The 23,264-nt window shown below is 39.1% G+C and overlaps 1 long non-coding RNA gene across 1 annotated transcript; it reads left to right on the forward strand.

Annotated features, from left to right (window-relative positions):
- The first annotated feature begins 1,295 nt into the window (after nucleotides 1–1,295).
- On the forward strand, nucleotides 1,296–3,276 carry LOC127086728 (uncharacterized). The gene is made up of 3 exons (XR_007789594.1): nucleotides 1,296–1,601; nucleotides 1,695–1,883; nucleotides 2,813–3,276. It is a non-coding gene; the product is annotated as an uncharacterized LOC127086728 (long non-coding RNA).
- The last annotated feature ends 19,988 nt before the right edge of the window (nucleotides 3,277–23,264 follow it).

Genomic DNA, 23,264 nt, shown 5'->3' on the forward strand with positions numbered 1-23,264 from the left:
TTGTGTGCAAATTACAAAGATCATTATATGGATTCAAGCAAGCTAGATGCCAGTGGAACACTAAACTCACTGATATACTTGTTTCCACTAGATATATCCAATCCAAGGTTGATTATTCCCTTTTTACCAAGACTTCTTCAACAGGGTTCACAGTCATCCTAGTTTATGTGGATGATTTGGTTCTATGAGTCATTGATCTTGAAGAAATAAGAAATCTCAAAGCACTCTTAAATGCCAAGTTTAGTATTAAAGACCTAAGAGTTTTGAAATATTTCTTAGGCTTTGAAGTTTCTCGAAATGCAGAAGGCCTCATTGGAAAGAGAATATGCCTTAGATCTCATCCATGATGCATGCCCCATTGGAGCAAAACCTTGTAATACACCAATGCAACCTCATTTACAACTTCACAATACACTTGGTATTCCTCCCTCTGATCCCATCGCCTTTCGTAGACTCATTGGCAAACTACTATACCTAACTCATTCTAGACCTGAGATAGCTTATGAAATAAGCAAGCTAAGTCAATTTCTTGATGCTCCAAATGATAAGCATATGTTGGTTGGGTTTCATGTCCTGCGATACCTTAAAATAATCTAGGTCAAGGTTTATTCTTTAGCTTTTCTTCTACTTTATGTCTCAATGGATTTTCTGATTCTGACCCGAGGAGCTTGCTTGGACACACAAAGATCCACTACAAGTATATGCTTCTTCCTTGATAAATCTCTCATCAGTTGGAAGAGCAAGAAGCAATCTATTGTGTCCTTCTCATCTTCTGAGGTTGTTAAAGAGTCCCACATATATGACCTGAACATGTGCTTATAAGTGATGATAATCATCACTTTACAAACCAATTTTGTAGGGATGAGTTATGCCTAATCTACACATCCTTAAGATGATATTAGAGTCTGCTTTAAGATCCATTAGACTACCCATCATTTAGCTCCACAACCCCATACACAAATCTTGCACGTGAGTGAGGGTATTAAAGAGTCTCACATCAGACAATATATGACCTAAAATAAAACTTTATCCAAACAAATTTATCAAAACAAACTATAATTTACAATTTACAAATATAATTTTTTACAGTAACACAAACCCATTTGAAATGTAACGAAGCATTCATTGTCTTGCCGTCGCAATCTAGTGGTCCATAATGGTTGGTGTAAGTCATAACAACTTAATTAATATATATTTAATAATGCAAGCCATAGCTATGGACATTCAGTCTCTATCAAAGACCCTATATTTCTCCTTATTGAAGGCATCCATGCATACATGAATTTCCAATAACAACCTTTCTTTCTTAATTCACTCATTAAATAATTTTGTTGTGATTTGCAAGGTAGTTTCAAAATATATATACACAAATCAACACTTGAATAGTCATTTTTAAAAGTATTTTTTGAAATTAGGAGAGAATAATTAATTAACTATTTAATAGTTGCATATTCGTGGGAATATGGTCATTGGTCAAACATACACACAGTGATACTACACTAGCCAGTTTATTATTTCTCTATGCTTCTTCATAAGCTGCAAAGTTTTCAAAATAGCAAGAAACATCGTATAAATATATCTTACCAAGGAAAAACTATAAGGTATGAAACTATCTCTATTCTGGTGTGTTCTTCCTTTCTAACTTTATTTTTATGCTCTTTCGTATTTCTTGAATTATTCTCCATGATTTATAGGATTAAAGATGAGGCTGAGTTAATGAAATGGATGATGTAGAAAGCAAATCAAGATATTGACGCGCCTCAATTTGACGACATGGCTATAAAAAATCATCATATCATATCAGCCATGTAGTTTGATTGAGCCGCGTCAATATCTTGTTTCCATCTCCAAATTTTCCAATCTCATCAAGCCTCATAAACAAGGTATGTATATAATAATATACACATATTTCTGCAGAAAAAATAAATTAAGTTCTTAGTTTATGTCTCCTCATCTTGATGAATATCTATATATATTGATAACATTATGAGAAAGGATGATTCTGGATGTAGAACATGATCATCTCCATGAAAATTACAATCAAGATTTCCGCAGCTACCATATTTGAATGGTAGGTAGGTTAATAATACATATATAAAAATAGGAAGTAGGTAAAATTGGGGTATCATAGCTTACTAGTTGCATCAATGAGCTATATATAATATTGTATTTTCTGATAATATATATGTATTCATAAGTAGAAATAATTCTATAAATAAATATATAGGATACCGGGGAAGGATATAGCTAGAGAATCAATTTGAGAATCTGGTCCGTATGAACTTGTGTTTATTATATGTTTATGATCTAATTTTAGTTTATATTGTTAAGCTGTCGCATTAAGATCTATATGAAGCTAGCTAGACCCATTTATAATCACTATATAGCTAGTTATATAGTTAGGTCATGTTTTATATCTGATTTGTTGTGATTGAAATGTATGTGGTTTGATTTTTAATTCAATGACTCTAACTAAGTGATTCTTAACTGTTTTGATCATGTTTTTCTTGCAACAAAACCTGAATCCAACTGTTGGATAGTTATAAGTATTGGACTTTAATTATATTATATGTATTTTAATAATCATAGGAATTATGATATGTTATTACTAATTTTATATTATAAAGATCTCCACAAATCATGAACATGTTTGTTTTAATTTTTAAATTTTTTGTATGAAAATAATAAAATAGTTTAAGAATAATATTTATGTAATAGATTTCATGTCAATGAATATTTTTTATTTACTTATAATATAAATTGAATAATTAGTCATGTCGTGGGACTAATCACTTGTTGGTTTAAAATTTAGGGATATAGAAAATTGGGGATGGATTTTAGCATTGTAGAAAAATGATATATACTTCATGCATGATGTCAAAATGAAAAAGAGTGACAGAGACTGGTTGTAGAGAGGGGACAAGCAGAATTAATGAAGGGAATCCTTCGTTTTCAAGAACTGCTGTAGCTAAAATCTTGATGCAAACTGGAATGGGACCTATTAATTACTCTTTAATTTTCTGGGTTTGCATTAATTTCTATGCCATAATAGGTTGTGTCCTCATGCATGTTGCTAGACAGTAGCTAGGCCAGGTCTTGTAATATGTTTTTTTTTTCTTTCATTCAAATTGTTTTTAAAGGGATGGACACTCTACAAGTCTATTTCGTACTAGCTTATAGTACAATATCTATTAAACCTGCTATGGTTAAATTCAATCTATTAAACCTGCTATGGTTAAATTCGAAGAGCTTTCCTAATTTGACACCATTTTTCAATTAATCGTATGATATAGGACTCTTTTTTTCTTATTTTTAAGCAAAAAAAGTCTTATAATGTCTTTATTCTAAAATTATTCCTGTATTAATTATTTAATTTTGTTAATAGATAATAATTTAATTGAGAGTATGATAGTAAGGATATGTTAACTTGTGTCTTAGAGGTACAAATTAATGACTAAATAAAAAATATTATCTTGAAAATTATACACTGATTTTAATAAAAATATATAATTAATCTTTTTAATGTTTTTTTCAATTCAAATTTTTCATAATTGGATTTCTTAACTTATATCCTAAAAGCACAAGTTAGTATTACCATAATAGTAGTAATTATATTATCTCTCTTCTATGAAATCAAGAAAATTAAATACATTTAACTATCTTTCTTAATAAGTGTAAAATTTGTTTTTTTTTTCTTATAGACCAGGCTGAAGTAGTATCATCGAAGCAAATCTGTCTTGCACATAAACCAATATAAAATAAATTATTAAAAAACAAAACTAGTATTTCATTCGTCTCATAAAAAGTGTTTCATTTGCACTTTTTCTCTATCTCAAAATAATTGTCCTTTTACTATATCAATGCAATATTTATTATTATTTTTCCACTATCATATCCATATTTATTAACTTTCACTTTTTTCAACCACTCTTTTAACTACAATTAATAGGGATATTCTAGTAAATGATATTAGTTTTATCATCAAAATCAATACATCCAATCATTTTCTTAAGAACTGTGAATTATTCAAATAAGATATTTTTTATGAGACGGAGCGAGTATGTATTATGTAGTCAATTACGACTTACGGTGTAGTCAATTAGGCTAAGACTTCAAAAGCTAGTAAAATCTAAAGTTAGTAAATTATGAAGGGTCTTTTTATAAGCATTATTTACATCAAAATGAATGTTACCCACCATGTATAAATTATAGAAGTTAGGCCTAAACTAACTAAAATATATACATAATGATTGTCCTTCCTATAAATATGGATGACCGAAAGAGAAATGGATATGATGCCAAGAAGAGTGTTAAGTCATCGTCAATGAGAGGCAATAACACGCTCCATGGAAAGTATCGCACCCATAATCTCTGCACACAAAAAAAGAGACACCATGACCAAGAAAACAAGAAAAGCTGCCAAGATGTATCCCTGAGGGATTCCTTAAGATCCCTCTTCAAGCAGTCATATTATCAATAGAGGCACCACCCAAATTTCCTTTAATCCAATTAGGGAGAGGGGACGCCACACCACTTTCTTTACTAATTTAGGGGCATGAGGATCAATATTGAGCCTGAAAGCTTTCAACACAATAAAGTCCATCATCGAAACATGAGAATGAGGATTTAAGAATCACATCGAAAGGGCAACCTAGGAGAAAATAATGGCAGTAGTACTTTCCCACCTGAGCATCATGTCTTTAAACTTATAGTCATTTCTATCCCTCCAAATCCCCATGTTCACATTAGAGAAACCAACAGTCACGAAGACTTTGGAAATCTTAGTAGAACAAGAGTCAAGAACCTGTCAATAGTCAATCATAGAAGAAACCAAGGTAGATATAGTAATGGTATTGGACCAGGCCCAAATTTTTGTTGCATAAGAATAGTCAAAGAAAGCGCATGTATTACTCTTAGAAGAGCATCTACAGAGGCTGCAAATTAAAATAAGTTGTTAACCTCTACGGACTAACTGCTCATTGTCGCACCTTGGAAAAAATGTGATCCCTCGCGATGGACGCGGAAAATATTTGTTCGAACAGAGTCGCCACCGAACTTTATTTATTCCAATGAAGGAATAGGAAAATATCGATAAAACCTTTTGAAAAATGGAATAATGGTCGTCGCAACCATATTCGGGTTCGGGAGTCGATTACGCAAGGGGAAGGTATTAGCACCCCTCACGTCCGTTGTACTCAACGGGAACCTTTTAGCCTAATTTGCTAATTGAATGTTAGTTGAATGTTATTCGATTTCTTCGTGTAATAAGAATAGATAGTAGATATGGATGAAGACCTCAAAAGGAGGAAAAGGGGAGGTTTTTTATTAGTGTGCTTGCGAAGATACAACAATCTCCTGCCTACGTATCCTTATGGTGCTATAAGGAAATCAGATTATTCGTAGTTCGGGCACTACGATTGGTTGGTGTTTTCTAATGAACGATTGTTTAGATCGCGTTCTAAAGGCTAAACGCTGGCTTGTCTACTCTCGGCGGAGGCTTAAGCACTGGTTTGTTGTGCGCATTAGAAAGGATTAACAATGTTCTTTTTAAAAAGAGTTTTGGTCATGCGGGGGTCACAAGTTGAATTGATATGTTTGATGTTTTGTTTGGTTTGTTTTGATCGCACGGGGGTGAGAAATTAGATTTGATATGTTTGGTATTTCGAAGAATGACAAAAGATTGAGCAATGTGGTGCACACCAATCATTCAATACTTATGAGGAATAATAAGGCGACCGCCTTCTACTCGTTTTTTCGTTCGAATTATTTTTGAAAGTTTGTTTGCGGATGTCGAATATGCACAGTAGTGAGGCGTATGCCTCCCACTTGCTTATTCTAGGAACAATAAGGTGTGCGCCACTTATTCCTTTATCCGTTGTTTAATTAAAGTGTATTTTATTCAGAGGTCGAAAGAAAATCGAGCAATATGGCGAGCGCCAATCGATCAATTATTTAAGAGATGGTGAGGCGAACGCATCCCATCCTTTATCGTCCGATATTTGATTTATAAAAGATATGTTCTTAGAAGTTTTAGTTGATTTGGAAATAATTTTGAATTTGTATGATTAAGGTTTGAATTTGACGACGAGAATTTGATCAATATGGCGTACGCCGATTATTCGAACAATCGAGAGATAGTGAGGCGAACGCCTCCCATCCTTTTATTATCAGAAATTTAGAATTAAAAGGGTTTAGAATTTATAGTTGATTTAAAAGAAATGATTTGAATATTATGGTTTGATGTTTTAATCGGATGACAAGAGTTCGAGTAATATGGCGTGCGACAATCATTCGAGTACTTGAGAAATAGTGAAGCGAATGCTTCCTATATCCTTTTCATCCCAAAGTTTATGTTAAAAGAGAAAATTCTTTAGAAATTAAATGGTTTTGAAAATAGTTTGAATTTGTACGGAATGTGAGCGAAATTATTTACATGTGAGGTTGATGGCGATGCTAAAGCAATTGACTTACAAAGGGTTTGTTGAAAGTGGGCTTGATGTTTAAATCAAGAATCGGGTGGTTTGTGTTTTTTTGAAATTGGTTTGGATTGATGATGAAATGATGATGAAACTATGAGGAAGATAGTGTGAGAAATCGGTTAATGTTTAATTGTGGAGATTAATTTATTAAAAATTGATTAATTAAATTAATTACCCAAATTATTTAATCTAATCAAATAATCAGGTTAATTGAAATTAATTTACTAATTAAGAAAAGTTTAATTAACTATCCATTTTAATTAAGAGAGAAAGAAATAAGTGACAATATTGATTTATTTAATGGAACCGATGTGCTCAAAACCGGTTTGTACGAAATGCCAACACGATTAATGTCATTCGCAAATTCAAAACGCGGCGAAAATATTCTATTGATATATTGACATTTTGGCGACGTACCGGCACAAAATTGCCGAGGCTGCGGGTTAAAAATCTAATTTATCGTAACGCAACACACTTAACCAAAATAGTAGCGACTCAATACAATTGTTCATTGTGTTTTTACGAAATCCAACCATGAAACAAATGCATACATGATAAAAGCACCCAAAATTAAGAGAAGAAGAATAAATAGACATGGCCAATGATAGTAAACAAAGTGGAGAGTAATGTGTATACACAACTAAAAGAAAACATTTTTTATAATGGGATTAACATATTACCCAAGAATTGTAAAATATTGTTCTTATCAACAAAATAAAATAATAATAAACTATTAATATATGATGTTTGATAGTACGTTTTTAACTCATGTGGCTCTAGTGAGTGATTCAACCAAATGATTAACAAAACTTAAAAAAAAATGAAAAGCAATGTAAGTCACAGTCAGAGGAAATTTCACCACACGACCATCACGCAATACAGAATCCCAAACTCATCATAGTGTACGCTAACTATTGAAGCATCAAAAGAAAGATTAAAAAACAAATCAAAAAAAATAATAGTTGCTTAATCATGGTGAGCAATAAATGAAACTCAAGGAATACCCCCAATGTACAAATTTCCGTGATGATCAAATGTTGAGGTTAATGAGATCTGGTCATTGTTTCAAAATGGACTTGCGAAGGTTGTTAGATTCGTTGAGTTTGCTGCTGGCCCCAAATTGCTTGCAGAGAATCTGTTGTGGCCGGAGGAGCTTTAATTATGAGGTGGTTGGTTGAAGAAAGGAGGTGATTGGTTGAGATTGTTGTGGCGACGGAGATGGGTCGAGATCGGAAGAGGGGTTTGAAGATGACAGTGTCACCGGCGGTAATGGGTGGTTGTCGTTTTGGTTAGAGGGTGGTGGTTTGTGGTTAGCGTTTCCGGCGATCAATGGAGAGGAAGTGGAGATGAAAGGACTATGATTGAAGGTGACGGTCTGATTTACAATTGAGGGAGTTTTCGTTTCGTGACAAAGTTTTTTTTATAGAGTGTAGCGGATGATGGGCTTCGGTGGTTCGGCGTAGATGTAACGGTTCTGAAGAGATGACCGGTGGATCTGGACGGAAAATGTATGACAGTTGTATGGTTTACCGGCGTGCGGCAATGAAGGGTGGGTAAAAGGTGTAGTTGAAGGGTGAACGGATGGTGAACCAATTTTGGGGTGTTGGCTTTTTTTGGATCTTTTTTCTCGTGATGATGGGAACAATAAAAAAATGATAGTCTGTAATGAGTGGGTAGAGTGAGCGACCGTTAGGGTACTTGAGTGGGTATCCTTTTTTGGATCCAATTTCCTTTTTTTATTCGTCCCTTTTCCGTTAGAGGAGAGAGAGAGAGAGTGGAGTAACACCTCCTAGCCTTTCTAGTCGCCACTTGTTTTGTGGTTAGAAGGGATAAGATCATTAGCTGGCAAAGGGATATTTACAATGGTTTTCTACTTCCGAAATTTAGGCTTCTTCAATTTGTTGCTCTTTTTACTTTTTTTTCTTATTATTCTTGGAAATGTGAGGAAAAGTATCTAATAATAAATTAAACACAAACTTAACATAACCTTATGCTAACTGCTCACTTAATTCTATTTAAATTTATTGATTATTTTGACAAAAGAATAACAATGAAATGATCGAATATGAGTAAAAGTTTGACGCAAATATATTCAAAAAATTAAATTAGATGCATTAAAATGACCAGTGCGAAATATACTTATTGAAAAAATACAGCGTTTCTTTTTATTTCGAAATAAATTTTCACCGGTTAGAAAGCTCAGGCAGGTCAAAACGTAGCCGAAATAGTCGCTGAAAAATATAACGAGTACACCAGGTTAAACTACATGAATCGTAGATTAATAATACTGGTGTCTGCAATTTTAATTTTGAAACTTTTTACCCGCTGATTTTGCACGTTCTTGAGAAATGATTTAACTAATTTGTCTATCTTTTCAATAAACTTATTCCGACTGATATTTTAGGTATTATTCATGATGAAATGCATGTCACGCTGTGCATATGATCTAAATTAAAAAATGAAATCAAATTTATGAAAAGTTAAAAAATGCCTGGACAAAATTGGGGTATGACACTCATTAGTGGCCAGATTACCCTACAAGAGCCTTTGTACCAAAAAAGAGATGGTAGGATATGTATTTCTTCTAGATGACCTATCCCTCAATGAAGGATCTAAACAGTCCCTTCCAAGTGAGAGTAAGCTCTCTTCAGGTTAAGAATCCCATCATGTTCAAGACACAAAACCCTCATGTCCTGACCTTGCCTAACAATCTCAACTTTTTGAAATCCATGAGTGAGGCTAGGAAGGAGTTTTAAAATAGACTGAGGAAAATATAATCTTATGGTATTGAATAACATAGTTAAGCATAGATCTCAGGTTGTAGTACATGTAATCAGGGATTTGAAGCATACTGGCCAAAAAAATTCCACACCAATTGTCCATCCAACAATTTATGTTAGCACTTATGCCCATCAACCGAGTTGTGTAGTCCTTAAAGACATGGAACATGTGTTTCATACCATTCCATAAAGATGATGAGACATGATGTTTGATATGACCCCTTATTCTTTGGACTTTTTCTGTCAAAATTATGGCCTAATGATCCTGCTAATTTGCTATGTCCTAGCAGTTCATTAGGTTGGCTGCCTCATTGAGAGATATGAGGGATTTCAATCCTAGACCTCCACTGTCTAGGTTTTGGTAACAAGTCATCCAAGAAGAAGTAACCATTTTCCTCTTAAAGATATCCTCATGCCAAATGAAGTTTCTACACCATATTTCTATCTCTCTACACAAGGAAAGAGGACAAAAGTAAATTAAAAGGGTGTGCAACATCATACTATGAATCACAGTTTTGACAAGCAACATTCTACCAGCTATAGATAGAAAGTGAAATTCTGGCATAGTCAGAGTTCAGATGTTCTACTCCAAGTCATGACATCTGATCCAACATTATTACTAATACAGCAAGACAGTTAGACAAATTAAAACCCAGTACTAATCTGCACACATTCACCGATGTCACGACATCCGCTACTATATTACCATAGAATGGAAGAACTCCCAGTTCTGTCCATCTGGTACAAGGACACAACAAAGATCAACCATAGCCCTTACTTCTGTTGAGCCTGCACAGTTCTCAGCATGAGGTCTCAACATTGATTTGACCATCACCAGTTACAGCATTACAGTTAGCTGTACTGTAAAAGATCAACCAGGCTATACTTCAGTATCTGCTGATAGAGATAACTTTCATAACATCCAATTAGACATATAGACAATGGTCCATATGCCAGGTTTGTTATCCTCCTGAAACACAAACTGAAATCCATACTGAACTTTTACATTGCAGCACTTGGGCCTTGTACTTGTATTTCCTAAAATTAAGGTTAAGCAAGTTAACCTAATTTCCACATATTAGGGTACTAACAAATAGGCTATTTGTTAGGTTCATTAATTGTAGCTTAGTTGTTAGTTTCCTGGATTTTAGCTCAGCTGTTGGACTCCTGAAGAATAGCCTGAGAAAAATGCTGAAACAGAAAAACTAACCATCCTACAATTTAGCATATGCTGTCAGGCATGAATGTTACAACATTCAATTTGACGTCCAGATCATAGACCATATGCTAGGTCTGTTATTCTCCTAAAAACAGACTTTACCAGATGCTGTACTGGACAGGACCAACCAGTCTAATATTCAGCACATGCTGTCAATGATGAATGTCATAACATTCTGTTTGACATTCAGACAGTAGGCTGTGTACCAGGTCTGTTATTCTCTTGATAAACAGACTGATATACATACTAAGTTATAACAGATAAAATTATAACGTGCAGAGGGTAAAAGCACAAGTAATTGTTAACCCAGTTCGGTACAACATTACCTACTCTGGGGGCATACCAAGCCAGGAAGAAGATCCACTATCAGCAGTATTAATTCAGAGTTAAACTTCTCCGTTTAGAAATCTTCACTTAATCCCTACCCAATGTAATCTATACCTAGGAACTCCTAGATAAAAACCACCAGTTTCCATTCCTATCACTACAATTACAATGTAATGCTAAACAACTTGAACTTGTTTCACAGCTTCGTTCAAGACCATAACAACTCTTACCTACAGGCTTTGAGTTTCAAATAATCTCATGCTTTGAGCACTGAGAAACACATGGTAACCTTCCCACAGGTTGGGAGGTTTACCTCTCACACACCCCTAATTTTACATTGTTTGAGGCTCTTGAAACCTAGGTTACAATATGCTATTTATAACCTAAACACCCAACTGGATTTGGGCCTTAGAAATCGCAGCAAGCTTCTCCTTTGTTGTTACAAACCCAGCAGAAAACTTCTGCTACAATCAAGGTCTTCAACCTTTTAGTTCCTAGAATATCTCCATATTTAGAAACTATATATTCACCAAAAATTCTGATTGAGTCTTCAAGACCTCCACAAATAACGCCACATAGTGTAACACCCCAAAATTTGCCCTCCTCATTCATGCATTCATTTCATATTGCATTTCATCATGTCAATCAGAATTAGATCCGAAAAGAAAGAAGAAAAAAAAACGAGAAAAAAAAAACGAAAAAAAAAAAAAATTTACAAAAAAAATAAATAAATAAAAATAATAATAAAAAAATAAATAAAATATAATGAAAATTTTTGGACTTGGGTCTCTCTCATTTGGACTTTTGCAGGGATAACTTGCGTGGTTTCCCACTTTATTTGTGGGATAACCCCTGGAGGTTCATTCCGATTACCTGTACTGACCCACTTTCTTTGATGGCATTAGCTTGGGAGATCCCTGGGTTTCTTACTCCTTTAATTGTTGTTACTTCGGATCTTTATCCGTGTGGTACTTTTACCTCTTTTCCGCATTTTATCGCTTTCTTAGCTGGAAGACCTCAATAGGAGGCATTTGTTTCCTTTTGTTTATTTACTTCTGAGCCCCTTGTTGGCACATTTACTTTATACATGTTTGTTTTGTATGTGTTCGTATCCCTGCAGGTAGCGCGGTTCCTTCATCAAGGACTGCCTTTTTGCCCTTGAGCATCCCAAACCCTAAAACCCAAAGCAACACGTTAACTCCTTCTACTACAGGCGAGTAAGTCTCCAAAGGTCGAGCATCCGGTAGATTGCGTAGTGACGTCGTTCGTCCAAAACCCAATCCATAACCCCATAGTTAGCCGAACTACGGCTTGCTCTGATTCTCATTCCAGATGAGATACGTAGGCATAAGACGCGATGTCTTAGTGAGCACACATCCCCCCAACCCATAGGTCAGCCGAGCTACGAAGACTCTGATTCTCATATTCAGATGAGATACGTATGCAGTGGATGCGACATTCGCGCGAGTCATTTTCATTTAACCCTTTTTTTTGGTAAACAGCACAAGATAAACTCACACCCTTTAGACAAGAACTACAAAAGTGGATCCCGTAGAGTACTACGGATGCGTAGGGGTGCTAATACCTTCCCTTCGCATAACCGACTCCCGAACCCAAGATTTGGTTGCGAGACCCCGTCTTGTCCTTTCCTTTTTCAGGTTTACTTCGAGCGTTTCCTTTCCCTCCTTTGGGATGAATAACGCACGGTGGCGACTCTTCTGTCATTTTCTTTCGCCGGTTGTTTTTTCGCGCACTGTATTTTTCAGGTTGCGACAGCTGGCGACTCTGCTGGGGACTAAGAAGTTGACCTCTTGCTGGTCCATCTTCCCTAAGCGAGTCCCTCCTAGCTTGTGTGATTTCTTGTTTATTGGGTGTTCATGCTTTTGTACATTTATTTGCTTACCTGCTTGCATGCATCTGTTGTATCTATTGGATCTGTTTGTTTGTTTGTTGGGATGGGATGTTCTATGAGAGATAAGCCCATTACCCAGGCTTGAGTGTACACACAGGTTTTAGAGTGGATGATCATGAGGCTTGCGTGGCATATTGCTACGTTAAGTCGTTCGTGAAGAACCACACCCAGACGAGGTTTCTTTTGGATATATTATGTCCTACGGATGTTTCGTAACGACATGGTGTTCCTTTAGAAATCGTCGACTCTGGTGACCATTTCCCGAGAACTCAGTCGAGGCCTCTCCTCCGAGACGTGATTATGTTAGCTCTGGTGGGCGCATTCTCGCTGATCAATCTGAGGACCCCGAGACTGGGAACTTGCTTTAGGATGTCCTGTTGAGGGGAGTCAGTGGAGGTCTTTTATCCCGTAATAATGCCAAACCTTCAGTGGTAAACGTATTATTCGCGACTGAAGGGCTGAAGCTGACGAACTTCTGTTCTTAGAACCTACCAGTGAGGGGTGGGCTAAATTCAAGAACCTTAACCTCCAACCAACCCGGTTTTCTGGAGCAGAGTTTTGGGCTTGTATTATATTCCTCAGTGAATTTCTCTCCAGGAAGTGCAACCTGACAAATGTTCAAGCGGATCCATCAATTCTGATTGACATGCCTTTGCATTGCATAACATCATCTGCATATTTGCATCCAACATCTCATGCTTATTCATTTGCAGGGTATTCCCTTTCAAAATGGGGGTGCCTTAAAACTGAACAAGCAGTGCATCGCATACCATGCATATTAACCCTTGTCTGTTTTGCAGGTGTCACCGCAGTGTCTAATGTTTGTTCCCTGTATCAGGCAGTTATTGGTCCCAAGCGAGTCCACAGGTACCCGACAAAGGAAAATCGTCCACAGCTAGCGATGGACCAAGTATAGAAAGAGCTGGCTGATATGCGTGAAAGGATGGATCAGTTCATGACATTGATGACTGGTATGACAGCAGGTCAAGAAAAGCTGAGGGAATTGGTTGGGCAACCAAGGCCTGAGGTGGAGATACTAAATGCTGAGGGAAACCCTGGTAACCCTGGGAACGCTGATAACCCTGTGAACACTGGTAACGCGGGTAACGCAAATGCTTATGGAAACCCGGGTAATGTTGGCAACACAGGGAATGTTGGGAATGGTATTGGCGGAAGGTACGATGTGAATCAAGGAATTCGGATTAACGGGCGCCCCGTTACTAAAGATTATCAGTGTGATCAATTTTCTTTGCACGACGAGGCCCTCGAGACCACTCGCCGTATGGATGAGCTTGCTGAGAAGCTCAAATCTTTGGAGTCTCAAAATTCCTTAGGCTTTGATGTCACAAATCTTGGTCTGGTTCAGGGAGTAAGGATTCCTCACAAGTTCAAACCCCCTACTTTTGAGAAATACAACGGGGCTTCTTGCCCACGCACTCATCTCCAATCTTATTTGGGAAGGTTGGGAGCTCACACGGAAGATGAAAAGCTGTGGATGTACTATTTTAAAGACAGTCTAACTGGAGCTTCTCGTGAATGGTATTCTCATTTGTCTCGTACTACCATCAAGAGCTGGAAAGACTTGGCAGAGGCTTTTGTCAAGCAATATCAATACAACTTGGACATGGCTCCAAATCGGACCTTGTTGCAAGGTATGTCTCAGACTGCCAAGGAAACCTTTAGAGAGTATGCTCAGCGTTGGAGACAGATTGCTGCGTCCGTCCAACCCCCTATGTCTGAAAGGGAGATGGCGGACATGTTCATGAACACTCTTCAAGGCAATTATATTAAGAGATTGGCTGCTTTCCCGTCAATCAGCTTTGCAGAGATAGTAATTGCTGGAGAAAGAATCGAGGGTCTGTTGAAGATGGGCCGAATTCAAGACAATAGTGTTTCCAACCCATCAGGTCCCAAGAGACCGTTTGCTGGTAACGGTCAGCGAAGAAAAGAAGGCGAGACAAGCGTTGTGTATGCCGGCAGAGGCAGGGGTAGAGGACGCCCTAATTATTATCAAGATCAAGTGGCCGCAGTCACTATTCCAACACCTGTTCCTCAACCGCAATATCATCCGCAACAACAACCCAGGTACAACAATCAACAACAAGGAGGTAATCCGGGTCAGCAGAGACACTATCAACAACGTCCAAGGCAGACGGACCGGGTCATCGAGCCAATCCCAATGCCTTATTCAGTATTACTTCCCAAGCTGATTGACATGAATCTGGTTACATTGAGAACTCTGGCCCCACCAATCGATCCCAATAATTTGCCTAGAGGTTATGATGTCAACGCCAGATGTGCTTTTCACTCCAACGCACCTGGCCATACTACAGATAATTGCAAGGCTCTCTAGTTAAAGGTACAAGATTTGAGAGATGCCAAGGCTATCAATTTTGCTCCGGTGCCTAATGTTATCCAGAACCCGATGCCGGCTCACGGCGGGCAGAGGATTAATGCTGTTGATAGTGGGGAAACTTTGAATTTGGTTTCTGATGTGACTAAGGTGAAGACTCCGCTATCGGTGGTTAAAGACCGACTTCTGAAAGGACAGATTTTCCCGGGCTGTGGGGAAGAATGCAGAAATTGTCAAGCTGCCGAAAACGGATGTGACAGTTTGAGAAGGGGTATTCAGCAGCTGATAGATGAAGGTTGTCTTCAGTTCGATCAGGCCCGTCCGGTGAAGAATGATGTATCGACGGTGACGTTTTATTTCACTCCTGAAGAAATATATGTTCCCGAGAGACTCGCTCCGACAACAATATATTTCCCAGAAAGTACAGAACCAGCAGCGGTGAACATCGAAAGTTCAGTACCAGTCGCAATTTACTCTGACAACCCTCAACCGACTTTGGTTGGTCCAATCACCATCACGGTACCAGGACCTGTTCCGTATGAGAAAGACAGTGCTATCCCGTGGCACTATGGGGCTGATATCTACTGCCAGGGGCAGAAAGTTAACGAAGAAGACATTGACATTGGTAGCTCCGCTGTAGACTATGTTGGAGGGGTTGGTGGCTTCACTCGCAGTGGACGCCTATTTGCACCATCAACATTACGCGCGAATACTGAAGCCGAGGCAGCTGCCAAGGCTAAAGGGAAACAGGTATCCACCGAAGAGGTTACTACTGAGGAAGATCCTCCTAAGACCGCATTCGAGAAGGAAGTGGATGAGTTTATGAGGATTATCAAGAAAAGTGACTACAAGGTAGTCGACCAGCTAAATCAGACACCCTCAAAGATCTCCATTCTCTCACTATTGCTTTGCTCTGAGGCGCACATAGCAGCCTTGTTGAAAGTACTGAATATGGCCTATGTTCCACCGAAGATAACTGTTAACCAGCTGGAGTCGGTAGTTTCCAATGTAAACGCTAGCCGGGGGCTAGGTTTCACCGATAATGACCTGACATCTGAGGGCAGGAATCACAACAAAGCCTTGCATATCACAATGGAGTGCAAAGGGGTGATGCTTTCCCATGTTTTGGTTGATACAGGCTCTTCTCTGAATGTTCTTCCAAAGAAAGCCTTAAAGAAGTTGGATTGCGATGACACCATCCTGAGGCTAAGTAACTTAGTTGTGAGGGCTTTTGATGGCTCTAAGAGAGTTGTCTTTGGCGAAGTTGAGTTGCCAGTTAAGATTGGACCGCAGGTGTTCAAGAGCACCTTTTATGTGATGGATATCCAGCCTGCCTACAGCTGTCTGCTAGGTCGGCCTTGGATTCATGCTGCCGGTGCTGTTACTTCTACCCTCCACTAGAAGCTCAAATATGAACTAGAAGGTCAGATCGTCACTGTATGTGGTGAAGAGGATATTTTTGTTAGCCACCTGTCTACATTTAAGTATGTAGAGATGGATGGCGAGATGCATGAGATGCTGTGTCAGGGCTTCGAAACTACAAACATCAATGAGGTCGCGCCCGAAGCTATCTTTTCGCCTGAGTTTGAGAAGGTCGGGACTTCTATCTCTTCATACAAGCAAGCTGTCGAAGTTGTTAAAGCTGGTAATGCCCAAGGCTGGGGCAAATTTGTGGAGCCAGTCATCAAAGAAGACAAGTTTGGATTGGGGTATGCTCCGGGATCTCAGAAGAATGAAACCGGTGCTCTCTCCAACGGGGGTTTGGTTTCCCCCCACACCGTCAATGCTGCAGATGAAGACAAGGTTGACAGTGACTGTGACTTAGATAGCTAGATTCGCCCGTGTGTCCCGGGAGAAAAGCTCGACAATTGGTCGTCTGAAAAAATCGTCCGGGTTACTCTACTGAAAGAGTGATTTTTATTGTTTTCCTTTATTACATGCATAATAAAGTCTCACACTTTGCCCAAGGTGCAACGGCTCATTTGTAGGGCCATCCATTTAGTTACATTTTGCAATTATTTTTATCATCAATAAAGGACAGCTTTTGCAAACAATTTTGTGTTCTCTTTCTTTCAGTTTTTTTTACTTTTACAAAAAAAAATGGCAATGTTTCTTTTTTCGTTTTTTCTTTCTTTCCAAAAAAAAATCTCTCATTCTAAGGAAAAGCATGATCCTCCATCATGCAGAGCCGACCACTCGGATCTCACTGCTAACGACACTGCTATGGCCAAGTATGACTTCGACAATCCTATCTATTAAGCCGAAGAAGGGGTTGAGGAAAATTGTGAATTGCCTGAAGGGTTAGCCAGATTGTTGAAACAGGAGGACCGAGCTATTACACCTTATCAGGAGGTGATTGAGACCGTCAACATTAGTACCGCAGACGACAAGAAAGAGATCAAGATCGGGGCAAGTCTACAGGCCGAGCGGAAAGACCGTTGATCATGTACTTGATTGTGTTAGAAAGGTCAATGGGTTGTGTGCTCGGTCAGCATGACGAGTCAGGTCGAAAAGAGCATGCAATATACTACCTTAGCAAAAGTTTACCGATTGTGAACAAAGATACTCATTGCTCGAGAAAACTTGCCCCGCTTTGGCATGGGCTGCTCGCCGACTAAGACAGTATATGTTGACTCACACGACTCTATTGATATCAAAAATGGATCCAGTCTAGTATATTTTTGAAAAGCCATCACTTACCGGAAAGGTTACTAGGTGACAAATGATACTGACAGAGTATGACATCCAATACACTTCACAAAAAGCCATCAAGGGAAGTGTCTTGTCAGACTATCTTGCAGAGCAACTGATTGATGATTACCAACCTATGAGGTTTGACTTTCCTGATGAGGACATCATGTTTCTCAAATCGAAAGATTGAGAGGAACCACTCCTGGAGGAGGGGCCTGACCCTGAATCCAAATGGGTTATGATGTTTGATGGGGCGGTCCACGTCAATGGTCGCGGAGTTGGTATAGTGTTGATCACACCGGAAGGGGGTTCATATGCCATTTGGTGCCAGAATAACTGTTCCCTGCACCAACAATGAAGCCGAATACGAAGCTTGTATCCTAAGACTTGAGGAAGCCGTCAATATACAGATTAAAACCCTGGATGTATACGGGGATTCAGCTTTGGTCATCAATCAAACCAACGGGAAATGGTGTTATGCTGGAACTACGTACCCAGAATTGACGTATCTCGGTCAGAGACCAATGAAGAAAGCATTTGGTCAGAAAGTGCGCCCTCGGGGGTATCAAGTCGGTGAATTGGTACTCAAAATATTTCTTCCTCCCAACACAGATCACAAGGGCAAATGGACACCGAACTATGAGGGTCCGTACGTGGTTAAAAGGATTTTCTATGGCGGAGTTTTGATGCTAACAACCATGGATGGCGAAGGATTCCCGTCCCCTATTAACTCAGACGCAGTTAAAAAAAAATATACTTCGCATAAAATAGACCCGCTGGACGATAAAAAGAATAGTCCAGGCAAAAAAAGGGCATCCCGACGAACCAAAAAAAAAATAAAGAGGTTCGGGCAAAAATTAGGGATATAAAAAAAGAGTACACCCGGTGATTCGAAAACCCAAAAGGGCGGCTCAGGCAAAAATGGGTATCCCGGTGGATTGAAAACCCGAAAGGGGGGCGATCCAGGCAAAAGTTAGGGAATAAGCGAATGACTGTGATCTGAGTTCATCAGTGTTATATCACCGTTTCATTCAATCCGGCAATCTTCGAAGGTTAAAGATCGACTAATCATCCACTTCAGAAAGCAAGATGAGCAGAGTGTCTTGAGGACATACGAGTCATAGCAGAGTCGAAACTCAGTGGGACCCTGTATCCCCGTTGTCATTAGGATAGTTCTCTTTTTATAGCGATCACCTCTTTTCAGGGATCAGCTTCCTGATACCCTCGCCTATTCCTGGCACAAATTTTCTCCCTATTAAGAGTCGAATAATTCAGTTAAAGAGCCTCTTTATTTTTCATTTATCAGTTTGTTTGCAAAAATGTCCGAATTTTTGATAAAACATATTGCATATGAACATAATGGTGGCTTTTGCAGATGATTCGCACAGGAAAACATTTAAAATTGCTTTGAATGTGCTTAATCCCGAACGGTGAATTCAAACCGAGTAATTCCCCCGAGGCATACGTGTATTTTTGGTTGCAGGTCACAGGAACCGGATGCCAAGTCATGAATCCTCATCCCCAAGCGGTTGACAAAGTCTCTCCTCAGCAGAGCATGTTCCCCAACAGAGTTGACAGTATCCAGACTGTCTATCCCCATAAGAGTTGACAGTATCCAGACTATATATCCCTAGCGGAGTTGACAGTGTCAGACTGTATCTTCCTAGCAACAGCGGAGTGGTTGCATAACCAACAGATGAGAGGGTGGCGTTCCCAGTGTTCATCTCATTCCCCAGCAGATTATTTTTAACAGATTTGTTAATCCCCAGCTTGAGGGCGATTAGCAAGTTCATATCCCCAGCAAAGGCCGTTTCCTACGACATTTCCCCAAGAAGTGTTTTCCCCACAGACTCTCCTCACAGAGCCTCGCCGAACAAAGTTTCCATAGTTGATACTCCCCCCGCAAGGTCAACTTTTCAAGCAGCCAATTTATTTTTGGTGGCTCATTGGTCCCGGTAGACGGATCATTCCCCACAGAGCATTCAAGGATTGATACAGCGATTTGTTCCCTACCGGAGTTTGCTTCCCCAAGCAGATTTCTTTTTACACCATGCATAACATTTGCATTTGCATGCATATCATATCAAGCATACACATAAGCTGATAAACAGGTTCTTCCAAGCAGACTGAAGAATTACTTTACAACCAAGGTCATGAGATCCAGCCAGAGGATCAAGCGTGAGTGATCCAGCCTGAGGGTCATTTTGAAGATTCAGCCTGAGAATCGTTTTCCAGTGATCCAGCCTGAGGGTCATTTCGAAGATTCAACCTGAGAATCATTTTCCAGTGATCCGGCCTGAGGTTTATTTTGAAGATTCAGCCTGAGAATCGTTTTCCAGTGATCCAGCCTGAGGGTCATTTTGAAGATTCAGCCTGAGAATCGTTTTCCAGTGATCCAGCCTGAGGGTCATTTCGAAGATTCAGCCTGAGAATCGTTTTCCAGTGATCTAGCCTGAGGGTCATTTCGAAGATTCAGCCTGAGAATCGTTTTCCAGTGATCCGGCCTGAGGTTCATTTTGAAGATTCAGCCTGAGAATCGTGTTCCAGTGATCCAGCCTGAGGGTCATTTCGTAGATTCAGCCTGAGAATCGTGTTCTAGTGATCCAGCCTGAGGGTCATTTCGAAGATTCAGCCTGAGAATCGTGTTCCAGTGATCCAGCCTGAGGGTCATTTCGAAGATTCAGCCTGAGAATCGTGTTCCAATGATCCAGCCTGAGGGTCATTTCGAAGATTCCCCAGTGAAGTCGCCTACAAGCTTTATTTCCCCAGCAAGCCCAAGTCTAATTGAGGAGTCGTTGCAACATGTTCTAGCCCGAAGAATATGTACGAAGCCCAAAAGTGGAATATTCTCGAAGCTGCATATCTTATATGAAGGTTGGGTGTAGATTTCAAAAGAGGGTCAACCAGCGCATGCCTCAGCTGCGGGATCCTAATGATGGGAATTTATCATCAAAACAATCCAGATCTAGCCAGAAGATCGAAGTAGATTCAGCCAGAGAATCGAAATAAAGAAGATCTAGCCAGAAGATCGAAAATCGCAACAATTCAGATCTAGCCAGAAGATCGAAGTAGATTCAGCCAGAGAATCAAAGGAAATAGATTCAGCCAGAGAACCGAAACGGAGGAGATCTAGCCAGAAGATCGAAGAAGATCTAGCCAGAAGAACAAAATCGTATCCAGCCCGAGGATCAAAATTAATATCCAACCAGAGGACTAAATTGAGTATAGGTTCAGCCAGAGGATCGAAACTCCAGATTAAGCCAGAGGATCGGAAGAAAAATAAACAGCACGGTGTATTTCCGCGTTTTTGTGGTGTTCTCGGAGCACAAAATTTCGGTCTATCTTTGGTATTCAATCACAGCTCACCCCGTTTGTCTGATAAGCTGTTCGCTTTCATCCTACTTGGTTTAGCTGATGATTGAATAGGGGCAGCTGTAACACCCCAAAATTTGCCCTCCTCATTCATGCATTCATTTCATATTGCATTTCATCATGTCAATCAGAATTAGATCCGAAAAGAAAGAAAAAAAAACGAGAAAAAAAAAACGAAAAAAAATAATAATAATAATAATAATTTTTTACAAAAAAAATAAATAAATAAAAATAATAATAAATAAATAAATAAAATATAATGAAATTTTTTGGACTTGGGTCTCTCTCATTTGAGCCCACAAAACCATGAAATTCAGTCTATAAATACCAAGGCTTCACTTGAGAAAAAGGAGGAGAAGCAAAATACTCTGAGGTTTCCTTGGAACAAAACCCTGGACAAAACCTGAAGAGAAACCTGACAGAGAACTCAGAGCAGCCTCCAAACCCTAAAGGGCCTCACGGGTGCAACTCAATTTCAATCAAGCTCTCCCATCAGGTTTGCCTCATTCCCATGATTTTATGCTCTTAATTTGGATCATCTGAATGTATGAGGTATGATGGATGAATTTCATTATGTTTTTGCCCACGGGTTTAATTATGCATGAATGGGTGAAACCTATGCCTTGAATGTTTAATCACATGATTTCTGAAATGTATGCCACAGGGTTTGAGGTTTCTGAAACCATACTGTTATTCATGAAAAAAATGCTTATCGTGTTTCACTAACCCTTTTGTTGAGTTTTTGTGAGGGCTCACATGACTTTTGCAGGGATAACTTGCGTGGTTTCCCACTTTATTTGTGGGATAACCCCTGGAGGTTCATTCCGATTACCTGTACTGACCCACTTTCTTTGATGGCATTAGCTTGGGAGATCCCTGGGTTTCTTACTCCTTTAATTGCTGTTACTTCGGATCTTTATCCGTGTGGTACTTTTACCTCTTTTCCGCATTTTATCGCTTTCTTAGCTGGAAGACCTCAATAGGAGGCATTTGTTTTCTTTTGTATATTTACTTCTGAGCCCCTTGTTGGCACATTTACTTTATACATGTTTGTTTTGTATGTGTTCGTATCCCTGCAGGTAGCGCGGTTCCTTCATCAAGGACTGCCTTTTTGCCCTTGAGCATCCCAAACCCTAAAACCCAAAGCAACACGTTAACTCCTTCTACTACAGGCGAGTAAGTCTCCAAAGGTCGAGCATCCGGTAGATTGCGTAGTGACGTCGTTCGTCCAAAACCCAATCCATAACCCCATAGTTAGCCGAACTACGACTTGCTCTGATTCTCATTCCAGATGAGATACGTAGGCATAAGACGCGATGTCTTAGCGAGCACACATCCCCCCAACCCATAGGTCAGCCGAGCTACGAAGACTCTGATTCTCATATTCAGATGAGATACGTATGCAGTGGATGCGACATTCGCGCGAGTCATTTTCATTTAACCCTTTTTTTGGTAAACAGCACAAGATAAACTCACACCCTTTAGACAAGAACTACAAAAGTGGATCCCGTAGAGTACTACGGATGCGTAGGGGTGCTAATACCTTCCCTTCGCATAACCGACTCCCGAACCCAAGATTTGGTTGCGAGACCCCGTCTTGTCCTTTCCTTTTTCAAGTTTACTTTGAGCGTTTCCTTTCCCTACTTTGGGATGAATAACGCACGGTGGCGACTCTTCTGTCATTTTCTTTCGCCGGTTGTTTTTTCGCGTACTGTATTTTTCAGGTTGCGACACATAGTATTCTAACTAATCCCAGAATATTGACTTAGTTAACACATAATAGAATTAACTCATTCAGTTTTATACACAGGCGCGATGTCACAGTCACGATGTTATGACATCCTACATGACATGTTGGTCCAGATGTTGAACTTCTTCAACCCAACATATTAAAACAACAGAGGTGATTACATTATTTGTTTTACAAAATTAATGCCAATCCTAAGGTATTAACAATCTCCCCCTTTGGCAAATTTTAGTTAAAACAAATAAACATTACACTAGACACCACATCCCAATATGGGTATGCACTTCCTCTCTGTCATTATCAGTACCATCACAAACACCAACTTTGGTGTACATGAGGAAGTAGCTGTACAAGAATCAGTTGCATCAAAACCCTTCCCCTCAA

Source organism: Lathyrus oleraceus, chromosome 5 (genome assembly GCF_024323335.1).
Source record: "Lathyrus oleraceus cultivar Zhongwan6 chromosome 5, CAAS_Psat_ZW6_1.0, whole genome shotgun sequence".
Lineage (NCBI taxonomy): Eukaryota > Viridiplantae > Streptophyta > Magnoliopsida > Fabales > Fabaceae > Lathyrus > Lathyrus oleraceus.